Below are 16,464 nucleotides of genomic sequence, written 5' to 3'. Positions count from 1 at the left end.
TACAAACGATTTGGTACCTCAGTTTCAATTATGTAAACGATAGGTACCTCATTTGTAAACGATTTGGTACCTCACATTTCATTCCGTTAACGATTGAGTACCTACATTTAACGGAAGGACCTTATAGTTATAAAATCAAAACTGAGGTACCAAATCGTTTGATTTTCAAACAAGAGGTATCAAACTGTGAATTATGACAAATGCGAGGTACCTTAGAGTAATTTGCTCTTAAAATTAATATGAATTTAACTTAAATTTATTATTATATACTAATTTTTAGATATTTAATAAAGCATAATTTCAAAATCTAATCTAAATCTCCTATATGGTTATATATTCAAAAATTATTAAAATCTTATCTATTGATATTATATATTTTATTTTATTTTTAAATTTTGGATTTTAATATAGTCTTTTATCATGTATATTTGATTCGGCCTGATTTATAACCTAATTCAAAAAAAATATACAAAATAACGCCTCTTATCTTGACGTGTGTTTCGGATGAGTGATGTGTGCTTCGACGAGTTTCCGTCGTGATATGTGTTGTTTTTTATGTATTTATATGTGATGTTTTGTCTAATTTGAATTTTGCTTCTTTATATTGCCTTTAACCAATTTAATATCTCCTTTTGATAATGAAAACCAACAAGAAGTGCTCTAATTCTTATATTAAGTGTGTATAAATATTATAAAACGCTATGATTATATCACTCCTCTAACAAAAATCATATTTTGAAATTTAAAAGTTCTGGTGTAAGTTCGTGAGTGCGAACTTTTCCAGACTAAAGAATGATTGAGATGGCTCGCGAGTGCCAACTTTTACGATGGTGGGAGCGAATTAATTTGCCGACGTGAAGAAATGGAGTTCACGTATGCGAAGCATGGAGTTCACGTATGCGAAGCATGGAGTTCACGGATGCGAAGCATGGATGATTACAAGACAAATGTAATGTGTTATATGTTGTTCAATTAAAAGATGATATCTAAGCAAAAAGAATTGTCGGGGCATTTCCCAAATCAGAGTTTGCAGGTGCGAACTATAGTCTGCGGGTGAGATCGCCGGGTGTGAACTTCATCGGCATCCGCCAATATTGAAACGTTGTATTTATTACTTCATGGGTTACACAAACGGGTTTTTTGTTCTTTCTTCAATTATTGGCAAAGAGCAATGTGGTACGCAATGGTTGTCACGACCCAATATCAGGGCCGAGACCGGCGCTAGGGAATGGGAGTGGTTGCTCCGAAACCCGTAGCAAGCCTAAAAACGTAAAATAATTTTTCGCGAAATATAACGTCATGCATGACATAAGTAAACACGTGTCATGCAGAAGCACACATGCCAGGCACACATATCCTCTGGCAGTCACAACATAATTAACACAGCAAGCGTAAAACGTTTAAAACTTTAAAACGTTAAAGTAATATTTACAGAAAACTTTACATACAAGCTGACTAACAAAATACTTATCTACTGCAGCTCTAAGAGTAAAGTACTGTTTCTTTACATACTCAAAAATACAGACTTCTGGAAGTAGGATAGAAGTCCGTTGCTTCAAAGCGTCTTTATCCTGAAAGGAAATCTGTGAGGGGTCAGTATATTGGGATATACTGAGTGAGTTCATACATTTACTAATAAGTATTCAAATAAAACATAAAATCATATTCAATCATATGCAGCCAAGTACAGGATCCGATTGAAACCTTAATCCTCAAACATGCTAATAATCGATCGATCAACCCAATCATAAATATCAATTGCGAGTCCAACTCGCTGGTGGCCCAGCCACTAGATACGGGGACTTCCAGGCTACACCGTAGCCGAGTTCACTCTCGTATCGAAATCATAACCCAATCGTATATTTCATATTCATCATCAGCTCCCAGCTGAGTTATATCAAAACTGGTGATCACACAGCCCTATTGTCGCCCAATAGGTAGCACGTTCCATCGGATCAATACTAGTTTCAAATCAAGCATATGCAATTCGTATAAAAGTTTCGCATATAAAACATTCAGTTCAAATAATAAGCAATATTAAATAATTGCTTAAATCAATACTTTAAAAGCAAATCATATAAACTCACAGAAAACGCTTATCCAAAAATACGTCGGGGCTTTAGAAACGTCAAGCTTCCCGAGCTCCTAGTCCAGCTCCTTCTTGCCTTGCTGGATCTAAAACAATTTCAAAACATTTGACTCACATCAGAATCCTATTCTAAGATTGACTCTAGACTCGAGACATGACAAGACACAAAACATAAGCCGTCGTGCTTCAAACGTAATCTTTTCCGATAAACAAATCATTCTTCTCTCAAGTCTTAATACTTCTCAATTCAATTCTCAATAGAGAATATAGGTTTTCTCAATGAAACCAATTGATATCCATAAACTAACTTATCCCAAACAACTAGTCATAATTTACTCGTTTTACGTCCGAATCTCGCATTTTCGGAGTCCGGGAGACGATATCGGGATGGGGAATCATCAAATTAGGTTTTTAGGGTCATTCTCTTCAAAAGAGGGGTGGTGCACGTCGTGCACCCCCCTAGTGCACGTCGTGCACCTCACTGGTGCACGTCGTGCCCCTGCACGACGTGCACTGATGTTGTGCACGTCGTGCACCTTCGTGGGCACGACCCCGGCCGCTGAAAACGGCCCTATCGACGTGCTAAAACATTCCCGAGCCATTAGATTCATCAAAACATCAATCAAGCTAGTCGGAAACACGCGAAAACAATAGAAAACGAGTTTAAAACGATTAAACGATTCGATACTATAAAAACCTATCGTTTAACTCGATATACCACCAAATATACTCAAATAAACGGAGAAACGACTTGCTTACCTTTATCGCCCTTTGAAATACGATCGATTCGAGTTATTAAACGTCGAAAACGGACGAGAAACGGAGATCGTACGATGAAAACGGCGTTGATCGTTAAGAAGGAAAAAGAAATGAAACTGAAGGCTCTGGATCCTTCATTTCATCATTCTGATCTTATTTATATAATGGCTAACTTGCACTTTGGTCCTTGAAACTTTTCAAAAGTTTCAATTTAGCCCAAAACCTATCCGCGTCCAAATTTTAAACAGTCTCCGATTGACTCGAAACTTTTACCACTAATACTACAAAATTATTTCGCGGACTTTGGCGAAATAAAATCCATTACGGGATTTATAAATTATTTTATATTAATTTCTGAAGTTAAATCCTCAAATCCCGCTAACTAACTTATTAAAATTTATTCTAAATTCCCGATATAATTAAATTAAATTCTCCTTAATTTAATTTATCGGAAATCTTGACACGTGGCACGACGTAATTATCTTAAAATACTTTGGGGTATTACATTCACCCCCCCTTAAAATAAATTCGTCCTCGAATTTAAAATTTAGCCACGTACCTTGAGTAAATAGATATGGATACTTCCGCCTCATATCCTCTTCCGTTTCCCACGTGCACTCTTCTACGGATTGACTTCTCCAAAGAACTTTCACCATTGGAATCCTCTTTGTTCGTAATTGTCGTATCTGCGTGTCGACAATCTGCACTGGCCGTTCTTCGTAAGTCAGTTCCTCGCTCACGTCCACCACTTGCGGTTGGATTATTCGAGAAGGGTCTGGTACATATTTCCGGAGCATGGAAATATGAAAAACAGGATGAACTTGCGACATCTCTGGTGGCAAATCTAGCTTGTAGGCAACAGAGCCTATGCGTTCCATGATCTGATACGGTCCGACATATCTCGGAGCCAACTTGCCCTTCTTTCCGAAACGAATAACTCCCCTCATCGGTGATACTTTGAGAAACACGTAATCTCCGATCTTAAATTCGATATCTTTCCTCTTGGGGTCCGCGTAACTCTTCTGTCGACTAGAAGCAGTAGTCAAACGCTGCTTTATCAATGGTACTTTTTCTGACGTAATCTGGATGATCTCTGCTCCAGTGAGCTTTCGTTCACCGACTTCGTCCCAACAGATAGGGGATCGACACTTGCGACCGTATAATGCTTCGTAAGGAGCCATCTCGATGCTTGAATGATAGCTATTGTTATAGGCAAACTCGACTAGAGGTAGGTACGTATCCCAACTACCTCCGAAGTCTAATACGCATAGTCGAAGCATATCTTCTAATGTTTGAATCGTTCGCTCAGACTGACCGTCTGTCTGAGGATGAAACGCAGTGCTGAAATTCAATCGTGTTCCTAACGCGTCTTGTAAGCTCTTCCAAAAATGAGAGGTAAATAAGGAACCTCTATCTGAAACGATTGACACGGGAACTCCGTGTAGGCTCACGATCTTATCGATGTAAATCTCTGCCAACTTTGCTGCAGAATACGTTGTCTTAATCGGAATGAAGTGCGCTGACTTCGTCAAACGATCCACGATTACCCAAATAGAGTCAAAACTTTTCTGCGTCTTGGGTAGTCCGATTACGAAATCCATCGTGATCTGCTCCCATTTCCACTCCGGAATGGGCAACGGTTGAAGAAATCCGTAAGGTCGTTGATGCTCCAATTTGACTTGCTGACAAGTCGGGCATTTAGCCACAAACTCTGCGATATCTTTCTTCATTCCGCTCCACCAGTACGTTGTCTTAATGTCGTGATACATCTTCGTGGAACCTGGATGAACGTTATACATCGTTCCATGAGTCTCTTCCATGATCTTCTGTCTTAAGTTTTCCACATCTGGAACACACATTCGATTGCCGTATTTCAGCATTCCGTTGACGATACTGAAATCTTGACTCTTTCCTTGTTGAACTTCCTCAATTAGATGCTTCAATTGAGGGTCGTCCGCTTGCAACTCTTTGATCTGATCTATCAACGTCGATCGTATCGTTAACTGAGCCATTAGGTTTCCGAGAGATGAAATCTCGAACTCCATCCCTTGGCTAAACATCGTATGAATCTCATTGATTAATGGCCTCCGCCACGTCGTTGTAACGTGCGCGAGATTTCCTGCCGACTTTCTGCTTAAGGCATCCGCCACTACGTTGGCCTTGCCTGGATGATATTGTATCGTGCAATCATAATCCTTTAGTAACTCCATCCACCTTCGTTGTCTGAGGTTCAACTCTCGTTGATCGAAAATGTACTTCAAGCTTTTATGATCTGTAAAGATCTCGCACGTAGCGCCGTACAAATAATGTCTCCAGATCTTTAGCGCAAATATCACTGCTGCTAGCTCCAGATCATGCGTCGGGTAGTTTGTTTCGTGCTTCTTGAGCTGTCGCGACGCGTACGCTATTACTCGACCATGTTGCATAAGGACACATCCTAGTCCAACTCTTGATGCATCACAGTATACTGTGAATCCTTCCGTTCCTTCTGGTAGTGCTAAGACTGGTGCCGTCGTTAGACACTCTTTCAGTTTCAGAAAACTGAGCTCACACTGATCCGTCCAGCTGAACTTCGCATTTTTCTGAGTTAGCTTCGTCAAAGGTACAGCGATCTTTGAAAAATCCTATACAAATCGTCTGTAGTACCCTGCTAAACCAAGGAAACTTCTAACTTCCGTAACTGATTCAGGCCGCTTCCATTCTATCACAGCTTCGATCTTCTTTGGATCAACCTTAATACCGCTTTGTGAAACCACGTGACCTAAGAAAGCCACTTCCGTTAGCCAAAATTCACATTTAGAAAATTTGGCGTAAAGCTGATGCTCTCTTAGCGTCTGTAGTACTATCCGCAGATGTTGAGCGTGTTCTTCTTCTGTACGTGAATAGATTAAAATGTCGTCGATAAACACGATCACGAATTGATCTAAGTACGGTTTGAATATCCTATTCATCAAGTCCATGAAGGCTGCTGGCGCGTTCGTCAATCCGAATGACATAACGAGGAATTCGTAATGTCCGTATCGAGTTCGAAAAGCAGTCTTCTGAACATCATCATCACGAATCTTCAGCTGATGATAGCCTGATCTCAAGTCGATCTTGGAAAAGTACTTCGCTCCTTGTAACTGGTCGAACAAATCGTCGATTCTAGGTAACGGATACTTATTCTTGATCGTCACCTTGTTCAGCTGTCGATAATCGATATAAAGTCGAAGCGATCCATCCTTCTTTTTCACAAATAGCACTGGTGCACCCCACGGGGATACACTCGGTCTGATGAAACCACGATCAAACAATTCTTCTAGTTGATCTTTAAGTTCTTTGAGCTCTGCTGGCGCCATTCGATAAGGAGGTATCGATATCGGCTTCGTGCCAGGAGCCAATTCGATACAAAACTCAATCTCGCGATCTGTTGGTAATCCAGGTAACTCCTCTGGAAAAACGTCTGGATATTCCGACACAATTGGTACATCACTTAAGTTCACGCTTTTCTTCTCCACGTCTCGTACTATCGCTAAGAATCCTTAACATCCTTTCTTCAACATGCGATAAGCTTTAATAGCTGAGATAATACTCGTAGAAGATTCCATCTTATCACCCTGAATTGATACCGCTTCAATTCCAGGCGTGTTAAACGTTACCGTCTTCTTCCGGCAATCCACATTGGCATAGTGCTGAGCTAGCCAATCCATTCCTAGTATGACGTCAAAAGCTAATACTTCGAGTAAAATCAAATCCACTAATAAGTCTCGCCCTTGAACCTTGACAGGACAAGACGGGTAAACAATACTAACTTCCACACTCTCTCCGACTGGAGTAGTTACGGATAAAGGGTTCCTAAGGTACGCTGGTTGCACTCCTAGCTTACTAGCAAAACTAGGCGAAACAAACGAATGCGTAGCGCCCGGATCAAATAAAATTAATGCGTCCTGAGAAGCGATAGGAAAGATACCTTGCACCACAGCATTGGAAGCCTGAGCCTCCTGACGATTCAGTGCAAAGACCCTAGCCTGACTTCCGCCAGCCTGCGAAGTCTGACCAGTACCGCGTCCTCCGCCATTTCTTCCTCCACGATTTCCATAGCCACGGCCTCTCTGGCCAGTAAAGGTACTTCCTGTTTGATCATATCCTGACGCTATCTGCTGCACAGTTCTCTGCTGCTGATAAGAAGGTTGTACTACAGTAGTCATCGAGCCTTGGGGCATCTGCCTCGGAAAGTCTCTAGCAAAATGGCCCCGTTGACCACAGTTAAAGCATGCTCCAGTAGCAATATAGCACGCGCCGTAGTGCCTCTTATTACAATTCAAACATATAGGGACTCCGCCTCCCATGTCACTCATCGATCTGGCACTAAATCCGGTGCCTGAAGTACTGATTCTAGTTTCATACCGGGCTTTCTTATTTCTCTGCTGACGTGATGGGCGTCGAGAATAACTTCTGACGTATGATTGGGTAGGTGCGCTCTGTATGCTACGAAACACATCACTCCTCACAGGCGCAACAATGGAAGGATCGGGAATCCTCCCAAAACGGATCAAAGAAACCTCCATTTGCCTAGCGCTATCGATCAATTGCACTAGGGTTCTTCTGATATCAGACGTCAGACTTACAAATTCAGCTCCTAGACCCTCTACAAACCTTGAGTTCACTCTAACTGGGTCTGTAGTCAGGTCTGGTGCAAACCTACTCACCCTGGTAAACTCCGTCACATACTCTTGCACAGACCGATTGCCTCTACTCAGGGTCAACCACTGACTACGATAACTCTCTGTCACCGCATAGGGTAAAAAGTATTCCCTAAAGTGGTTTGCAAATTCAGCCCAGGTCATAGTGTCCATGGTTGGCTGAATATGCTGCTGAAACCAATCTTTCGCAGGTCCTTTCAATGACATTTCCACCATAATGATGGTCTGCCTCTCATTAGCTTGCAGGCGTCGAGCGTTACGTTCTACTTCTTCGAGGAAATCGAGAGCATCGCCTGTACTGTCAAACTTAGTTGGCTTGAGGCGCATATAAGCCAAAACGATATCTCGGTCAGTGAAAGCAACATTACGTAGCTGTTGCTGTTGAAGTTGTTCACGATGCATATTCTGCACCTCTGCCTGATTAGCTTGCATAGCCGCAAGTCCCGTAAGAAACTGATTCAGATCAAAACCCACAGCATTAGGTTGCTGGGCTTGCGCTTGCACTCCAGGTGCATGCGCCTGGGCCTCTTGGCCACCACCTCCTCCCTGAACAGAAGACTCATCTTGAGCTTCTGGATGGACATCATGCGCCCCTTCTATAACGTTACGTGCTGCAGCGGCAGCTCGCTCTACTTCTTGTCGTTGGTCAGACATCCTGACAAAGACACACAACGTTACTTAGCCACATAATCGCATATTATCAGAAACGCATACCGTATTAAACGCACATCTCATCACATGCGAACACACACGTATAACAGACTCACATCCTAGAGGAAAAGCTGAAAGTTTGAAAGTCAAATGAATACGTACAAAGACAAGACAAGACTCGAGTTCTATGTGCTGCAGTAGAATCCTATAAAAATCAATCACTCTTCTGACATAAGCAATGGTAACTGGACCATGCTCTGATACCAACATTGTCACGACCCAATCTCAGGGTCGAGACCAGCGCTAGGGAATGGGAGTGGTTGCTCCGAAACCCGTAGCAAGCCTAAAAACGTAAAATAATTTTTCGCGAAATATAACGTCATGCATGACATAAGTAAACACGTGTCATGCAGAAGCACACATGCCAGGCACACATATCCTCTGGCAGTCACAACATAATTAACGCAGCAAGCGTAAAACGTTTAAAACTTTAAAACGTTAAAGTAATATTTACAGAAAACTTTACATACAAGCTGACTAACAAAATACTTATCTACTACAGCTCTAAGAGTAAAGTACTGTTTCTTTACATACTCAAAAATACAGACTTCTGGAAGTAGGATAGAAGTCCGTTGCTTCAAAGCGTCTTTATCCTGAAAGGAAATCTGTGAGGGGTCAGTATATTGGGATATACTGAGTGAGTTCATACATTTACTAATAAGTATTCAAATAAAACATAAAATCATATTCAATCATATGCAGCCAAGTACAGGATCCGATTGAAACCTTAATCCTCAAACATGCTAATAATCGATCGATCAACCCAATCATAAATATCAATTGCGAGTCCAACTCGCTGGTGGCCCAGCCACTAGATACGGGGACTTCCAGGCTACACCGTAGCCGAGTTCACTCTCGTATCGAAATCATAACCCAATCGTATATTTCATATTCATCATCAGCTCCCAGCTGAGTTATATCAAAACTGGTGATCACACAGCCCTATTGTCGCCCAATAGGTAGCACGTTCCATCGGATCAATACTAGTTTCAAATCAAGCATATGCAATTCGTATAAAAGTTTCGCATATAAAACATGCAGTTCAAATAATAAGCAATATTAAATAATTGCTTAAATCAATACTTTAAAAGCAAATCATATAAACTCACAGAAAACGCGTATCCAAAAATACGTCGGGGCTTTAGAAACTTCAAGCTTCCCGAGCTCCTGGCCAGCTCCTTCTTGCCTTGCTGGATCTAAAACAATTTCAAAACATTTGACTCACATCAGAATCCTATTCTAAGATTGACTCTAGACTCGAGACACGACAAGACACAAAACATAAGCCGTCGTGCTTCAAACGTAATCTTTTCCGATAAACGAATCATTCTTCTCTCAAGTCTTAATACTTCTCAATTCAATTCTCAATAGAGAATATAGGTTTTCTCAATGAAACCAATTGATATCCATAAACTAACTTATCCCAAACAACTAGTCATAATTTACTCGTTTTACGTCCGAATCTCGCATTTTCGGAGTCCGGGAGACGATATCGGGATGGGGAATCATCAAATTAGGTTTTTAGGGTCATTCTCTTCAAAAGAGGGGTGGTGCACGTCGTGCACCCCCCTAGTGCACGTCGTGCACCCCCCTAGTGCACGTCGTGCACCTTGGGTGCACGTCGTGCACCTCACTGGTGCACGTCGTGCCCCTACACGACGTGCAATGATGTTGTGCACGTCGTGCACCTTCGTGGGCACGACCCCGGCCGCTGAAAACGGCCCTATCGACGTGCTAAAACATTCCCGAGCCATTAGATTCATCAAAACATCAATCAAGCTAGTCGGAAACACGCGAAAACGATAGAAAACGAGTTTAAAACGATTAAACGATTCGATACTATAAAAACCTATCGTTTAACTCGATATACCACCAAATATACTCAAATAAACGGAGAAACGACTTGCTTACCTTTATCGCCCTTTGAAATACGATCGATTCGAGTTATTAAACGTCGAAAACGGACGAGAAACGGAGATCGTACGATGAAAACGGCGTTGATCGTTAAGAAGGAAAAAGAAATGAAACTGAAGGCTCTGGATCCTTCATTTCATCATTCTGATCTTATTTATATAATGGCTAACTTGCACTTTGGTCCTTGAAACTTTTCAAAAGTTTCAATTTAGCCCAAAACCTATCCGCGTCCAAATTTTAAACAGTCTCCGATTGACTCGAAACTTTTACCACTAATACTACAAAATTATTTCGCGGACTTTGGCGAAATAAAATCCATTACGGGATTTATAAATTATTTTATATTAATTTCTGAAGTTAAATCCTCAAATCCCGCTAACTAACTTATTAAAATTTATTCTAAATTCCCGATATAATTAAATTAAATTCTCCTTAATTTAATTTATCGGAAATCTTGACACGTGGCACGACGTAATTATCTTAAAATACTTTGGGGTATTACAATGGTATAAACATATATTTATTTGCGTTGTTTCAAAAGTTAGTAATTACATCTTAGAAATAACAACACTCTCAAATCTTCTTTAAATTAATCAATTGTTTTTGTAGTTTGGAGTAAGCTTATAAACTTCACATTTCTAGGTTATTAATTCCTAAAAATTATATTGTAAGTTGGAGTTCAACTTTGAAAAAACTCACCTTTTGTAAGTTAGAGTTTTAATTTTGAGAAAACTCAGTAGTTAGTGGTTGGTTACAAAACATTAAATTTGAAGTTAGTTTAGAAAATTCGCTGTAAATCTTGATTAGTAGATTTTAAATCTCAATCTTTGATTGATTAGTGGATGTAGAATCTATTTGTAATTCGAATCACTACAAATCTCAATATCTCTAATTTTATTTCTTTTTTCAATTCTTTATTTCGCTTTAAAAGAATTTTAATCTTTCATTTACAATTCATTCATCCATTCTAAGGTTACCTATTCGGTTTTTTTATACCCCGCTTGAGATTTCAATTAGTATCAGAGCTTCGTGCTTTTCTTTGTACTTAATTGCAAGCGTTTTTCGATAAAAAATGACAATCAAAAATTTCTTCATCGCGCTTAAACTGTTTCTTGATGGATCCAATTACACTAACTAGAAACATATATTTGAGAATCTTCTTGTTATGCAAGATATATATCTTTAGAGTGTTTTTCTCAAGACTTAGAAGTTCTATTAAACGTCTCAACCAGTGTTACCCGGAACACGCTGCGTTTCAGGTCGTGGAACGGGAATGAAATACGTTTGTTTACTTTTTTTATGGTACGTTAGGGGTAAGATTAGTTGGTACGCTTTTTTTATGCGGTACATTGAACCTCTCTTGTTCGGAATGCTTCACATATATATTTACATAAAATTCATATTTTACAAAATATTAGCAGTATATATATATATATATATATATATATATATATATATATATATATATATATATATATATATATATATATATATATATTCATTTATAAAAAATAACACAAAATTTAAATCTAATAAAATATTATAACCTCTTTAATTCCATTAACATCTTAAGCTAATAAATGACTTCAGAAATTAAAATTCAAAAAAAAATGAACTTTCTTTTGCCTCTTCCTTTTTATTGTTGTACTGTTTTTACTGCATTTTCAGCAACTTCCATATTTTCATTGGCATTTTCATCATCCAATGTCCATCTCATATCTTTTAATTGCACATTGGAGTAATCTATAGCTGTATCTTCTGGTTATATGTCCCATTTTTTATAAGCTCCATTTTTATAACCATCACAAAATCTTGATTGAAGACGGATGTTAGAATGCACATACACCAACTTTTCAGCCCTATTATCATTCAACATATTTCTTTTAGCATTAAGAATATAAGAGTAAGTGTTCTAATTTCTTTCCGCCGAAAAGTTACTAATAGGTTGTGATAGTATTTTGACAGCCATCTCTTGCAATTCTGGAGTTTTCGAGCCATAAATTGACCACCAATCAATTAGATCCATGATAGTTGCATCAACTTGTGTTGGCAGCATTCCAAACATACTTTTCTTCATGTGAAAAGTGACAAATTGCTCTTTTGAAGTCTTCTCTTTGTTAACATTTTCAGCAAGCTTATATAAAGCTTTTATAGCATATTCTATAACTTCTTTATCTTGATTAGGAGGTCTCTGTAATACCCCAAAATATTTTAAGATAATTAAATCGTGCTACGTGTCGTGATTTCCGATAAATTAAATTAAGGAGAATTTAATTTAATTATATCGGGAATTTAGAATAAATTTTAATAAGTCAATTAGCGGGATTTGAGGATTTAACTTCAGAAATTAATATAAAATAAATTATAAATCCCGTAACGATAATTATTTCGCCAAACTCCGCGAAATAATATATAGTATTTATGGTAAAAGTTTCAAGTTGATTAGAGACTGTTTAAAATTTGGACACGAATAGGTTTTGGACTAAATTGAAACTTTTGAAAAGTTTCAAGGACCAAAATGCAAATTAGCCAGAATATATATATAAATCCTTCATGATGAAGGAATTCTCCAGAAACCATTTTCTTCATTTCTTTCATATCTCTCGTTCGCTTCATTTTCGACGGTTCGTCGCGCGGTTTCCGTTTCTCGGCCGTTTCCGGCGTTCTATAACTCAAAAAGATCATATTTCGACGGGAAATCACGGTAAGCTTGAAGTTTTATCGTTTAGACGGATATATTTTGAGTTATATCGATTCAAAATTTTAGGCCACGGAACGATTTTTTCGTTTTATCGATTATAATATCGTATTTGGATGTTTTGAAGTTAGAAATAGCGTTTTGGATGCGTTTAGGGCGTTTTTACGCCTAGGAGCATGTCAGAATCGACTCCCGGGCAAAGGCCCGTGGCTGTGCGTCGCACAGCCGGACTGTGCGAACGCACAGTCAGGCACTGTGCGAACGCACAGTCACACCGTGCAGACGCACGGTCCCCTGTGCAATCGCACAGGCAGACGCACGTACGCACAGTGTTTTCGCCAATCGACCTAGATTTTCGAGAAAATTATATACGCGCATATCGAGATTTGAAATGGATTAACATTCGATTAATTATTGTTTAATTAGAGGCATTAACCTAATGAGGTTAAAAGAGGATTGAGTTAAAAGTGATTTACGATCCGTAAACGAGTTGAATGCCGTTTAACGGAATATACGTGAGAAGCACGACGGTTAATGAGAGTTCAATATGTCGAGTCTTGAGTTTAGAGTCAATCTTAGAATAGGATTCTAATACCAGTCAAATGTTTAAAATTTGTTTTAGATCTGGCGAGGCAAGAAGCAGCTGGACCAGTAGTTCGGGAAGTTTGACGTTTCAAAGCCCCGACATATTTTTGGATAAGCGTTTTCTGTGAGTTTATACGATTTGCTTTTAAAGTATTTATTTAAGCAATTACTTTATACTGCTTTGCATTTGATTTGCATGTTTATAGTGCGAAATCTCTATATGAATTGCATATACGCTTGATTTGAAACCAGTATTGATCTGATGGAACGTGCTATCTATTGAGCGGCAATAGGACTGTGTGATCACCAATTTCAATTTGATACAGCTGTGAATACGATTAAGAACACGAATTTCGAAGTCAGATGTACCACTGTGATACGAGAGTAAATTCGGTTACAGTGTAACCTGAGCCCCGTATCTAGTGGGTTGGACCCACCACTCGAATTAAGAGATTTGTCGCGACTAGCGTGCTAGAGTGTGAATACTCCCGGGTCGGACTATTGGATAAGTTTTCCTCTGAGTACATATGTCTAGCATGTTAGAGGATTAGGATTTCAATCGGATCCTGTACTTGGCTGCATATGATTGATTACGGTTTTATGTTTTATTTGGATACTTATTAGTAAATGTATGAACTCACTCAGTATATCCTAATATACTGACCCCTCACAGATTTCCTTTCAGGATGAAGACACTTTGAAGCAACGGACTTCTATCCTACTTCCAGAAGTCTGTATTTTTGAGTATGTAAAGAAACAGTACTTTACTCTTAGAGCTGCAGTAGATAAGTGTTTTACAAGTCGGCCTGTAATGTATAGTTTTCTGTAAATATAACTTTAATGTTGTAAAGTTTTAAAATGTTTTACGCTAGCTGCGTTTTGATATTTGAGACTGCCAGAGGATATGTATGCCTGGCATGTGTGCCTCTGCATGACACGTGTTTATGTATGTCATGCAAGACGTATATGTTCCGCGAAAAATTATTTTACGTTTTTAGGCTGCTACGGGTTTCGGAGCAACCACTCCCATTCCCTAGCGCTGGTCTCGGCCCATGAGATTGGGTCGTGACAATGTTGGTATTCGAGCATGGTCCAGTTACCATTGCTCATTTCAGATATATGTTAAGTGGTCGAGTTCCTAGGAAATCTACTGCAGCACATAGGATTCGAATCTTGTCTTTGTTATGTATTCATTTGATTTCAAAATTTCAGTTCTTCCTCTAGGATGTGAGTCTGTCTTGCGTGTGTGTTCGCATGTGATGAGATGCGCGTTTAATACGATATGCATTTGCAATGATATGCGATTATGTGGCTAAGTAACGCTGTTTGTCTTGGTCAGGATGTCTGACCAAAGACAAGAAGCAGAGCGAGCTGCCGCTGCAACACGAAATGTTATAGAAGGGGCGCATGACGTCCATCCAGAAGCTCAAGATGAGTCTTCTGTGCAGGGTGGAGGTGGTGGCCAAGAGGCCCAGGCGCAGGCACCTGGAGTGCAAGCGCAAGCCCAGCAACCTAATGTTGTGGGTTTTGATCTAAATCAGTTTCTTACGGGAATTGCGGCTATGCAAGCTAATCAGGCTGAGGTGCAGAATATGCATCGTGAACAACTACAGCATCAACAGTTACGCAACGTTGCTTTCACTGATCGAGCTATCGTCTTGGCTTATATGCGCCTCAAGCCAACTAAGTTTGACGGCTCAGGTGATGCCCTCGATTTCCTCGAAGAAGTAGAACGTAACGCTCGACGTCTGCAAGCTAATGAGAGGCAAACCGTCATCATGATGGAAATGTCAATGAAACGACCTGCGAAAGATTGGTTCCAGCAACACATTCAGCCAACCATGGACATTATGACTTGGGCTGAATTCGTGAATCGTTTTAGAGAGTTTTTCTTACCATATGCGGTGACGGAGAGTTATCGTAATCAGTGGCTGACCCTGAGTAGAGGTAATCGGTCTGTGCAAGAGTTTGTGACGGAGTTTACCAGGGTGAGTAGGTTTGCACCAGACCTGACTGCAGACCCAGTTAGAGTAAACTCGAGGTTTGTAGAGGGTATAGGAGCTGACTTTGTGAGTCTGACGTCTGATATCGCAAGAACCCTATTGCAACTGATCGACAGCGCTAGGCAAATGGAAGTTTCTTTGATCCGTTTTGGAAGAATTCCCGACCCTTCTAATGTTGCACCTGTGAGAGATAATACGTTTCGTAGCATACAGAGTGCACCTACTCAGTCATATGTTGGGAATTATTCTCGATTCACACCGCGTCAGCGAGAACGCAAAAGGCCTCGACGTGGAACACGGGTTAGTACCTCAGGCACCAGATTTAGTGTCAGATCAATGAGTGACATGGGAGGCGGAGTTCCTTTATGTTTGAACTGCAATAGGAGGCACTACGTCGCGTGCTACACTGCTACTGGAGCATGTTTCAACTGTGGTCAACGGGGCCATTTTGCCAGAGATTGTCCGAGGCAGATACCCCAGGGTTCGATGACTACTTTGATGCAGCCTTCTTATCAGCAGCAGAGGACTGCGCATCAGACAGCGTTAGGATATGAGCAGACAAGGAGTACCTTCACTGGCCAGAGAGGCCGTGGTTACGCAAATCGAGGAGGAAGAAATGGCGGAGGTTATGGTATTGGTCAGACTTCGCAGGCTGGCGGGAGTCAGGCTAGAGTTTTTGCACTGAATCCTCAGGAGGCTCAGGCTTCCAATGCTGTGGTGCAAGGTACTTTTCCTATCGCTACTCAAGACGCATTAGTTTTATTTGATTCGGGCGCTACGCATTCGTTTGTTTCGCCAAGTTTTGCGAGTAAGCTAGGAGTGCAACCAGCGTACCTTAGGAATCCTTTGTCTGTAGCTACTCCAGTTGGCGAGAGTGTGGAAGTTAGTATCGTTTATCCATCTTGTCCTGTGAAAGTTCAAGGACAAGATTTGTTAGTTGACTTGATTTTACTCAAGGTATTAGCTTTTGACGTCATACTAGGAATGGATTGGCTAGCTCAGCACTACGCCAATGTGGATTGC

This window comes from Mercurialis annua, linkage group LG1-X, assembly GCF_937616625.2.
Source record: "Mercurialis annua linkage group LG1-X, ddMerAnnu1.2, whole genome shotgun sequence".
Classification (NCBI taxonomy): domain Eukaryota; kingdom Viridiplantae; phylum Streptophyta; class Magnoliopsida; order Malpighiales; family Euphorbiaceae; genus Mercurialis; species Mercurialis annua.
Note: the sequence above shows the minus strand (reverse complement) of the source record.